This window comes from Triticum aestivum, chromosome 7A (assembly GCF_018294505.1).
Source record: "Triticum aestivum cultivar Chinese Spring chromosome 7A, IWGSC CS RefSeq v2.1, whole genome shotgun sequence".
Lineage (NCBI taxonomy): Eukaryota > Viridiplantae > Streptophyta > Magnoliopsida > Poales > Poaceae > Triticum > Triticum aestivum.
Genome location: NC_057812.1, coordinates 451,516,620 through 451,518,168, shown reverse-complemented (window position 1 = coordinate 451,518,168; position 1,549 = coordinate 451,516,620).

Sequence of the window (1,549 nt, the reverse complement as noted above, 5' to 3'; positions counted from 1 at the left end):
GCTGAAATAGCTGTTCGGTTTTGACCTTCCCGGCCATAGCTGATCCACAATAGACCTCATAGAGATTCCAGACAACCTATTTAGTTCGGCCCATTCGGCTAATTGGTCAGTCAATGAAAGTGGACGCTCGGGAGAATTGAATTGTCTCCAAAACAGCTGGTCTACTCCACGGTCTGTCTGACCCTGGAAGTACTTGGCCGCATCGGCGGCGCTTGCCGCCAAATCCATATACACATCCTCCGAACTCCACAGCCGATCCAGAGGGGCATACCATGTATCTCCGAATTTCCTCTGCAACATAAAGGATTTCCCAGCTACAATATCCCCGGCTTCCTGCAGCTCCTCCTTCTTTGCCCTCATAGCAGAGCGGAGATCCTTTTTCGTCGCAGCAGCCTTCTCAAGGTCCGATGCCTTCGCTTGGTTTTCCTTTTCAAGAACCCGGCAACGGTCGGCGGCGGCTTTTAATTCTATAGCCATCTAGGCCATCTTGTCTCGGGTCTCGCCATGCGCGGCCTTCTCGGCTTGCAACTCTTCGGCCGCCTTCACAGCAGCCGCATTACCCAACCTCGCTTGTTCCTTGGCTCGGGCAAGTTCTGCCTGCAAGGCTTCAATAGTGGCAGCTCCATCTGCAGTCACAACATATTAAAGATACTGGCATCATGCTGCTCTTGCTATGTGGCATTTACCAGATATTCACACTTACCCTGTGCCTCATCAAGCCTTTTGTTAACAAGCTCGATGTCGGCGTCTGCCGCATCCAACTGCCGCTCTAAATGGGCAAACTCGCTAGTCCGGCTAGCCACTGGAGCTTCCATCACCTGCGCATAGAGGCAGTATGTTTATTTCCTGGGAATATGATCCTCTGTTCGTCGTCGTTTCCGACAACAACCAGAGTCTCAGGGGCTACTATCTACACGGGGCATGCCTAGTAGGTGCAGGATTATCATACATTCTTTTACGTACCTCAAAGCCTGTCAGTAGACTCATAAAAGCTTCATGCAATCCGCTTTCGGCGGACGATATTCTCTCCATCACCATATTCATCATCACACGGTGTTCATCTGAGATGGCCGCTCGCCCCACCAACTCCCTCAGAACATCCAATCGCGCACTAGACGGTGACGGACTCTTTTTTCTGCTCTCTTCGGGAGCCGGACACTGGGAGCTTCGGGGGTTAATGGGATTATCTTCTGGCCTTACCGGACTCGGAGAGGCCCTCCGCGACGACACTTCAGGGTCGCCCGCTTCTGGAGCGGAGGAATCCGGAGGAGGCGTTTCGCTCTCCATCATCTCTGGAAGAAGATCCCCCGAAGATGAGCTCATTTGAGAGGGGCTAAGGCCCGAAATGCAAAAATATATGCGATGGTTATTTCCTCAGAAGAAAAAGATGGCATATCTGTACTATTAAAAGTATTTCGGGTCACTTACGACTCGAGGGAGAATTGATCCCCCCGCGGACTTTGTGCGGCAACAGCGCCCCCCAAGGTAGGACCCTCTGTGGGAGACTTCCTCTCCCGTTTGGAAGCTTCGGCTTCCGAATCTCCGGGCG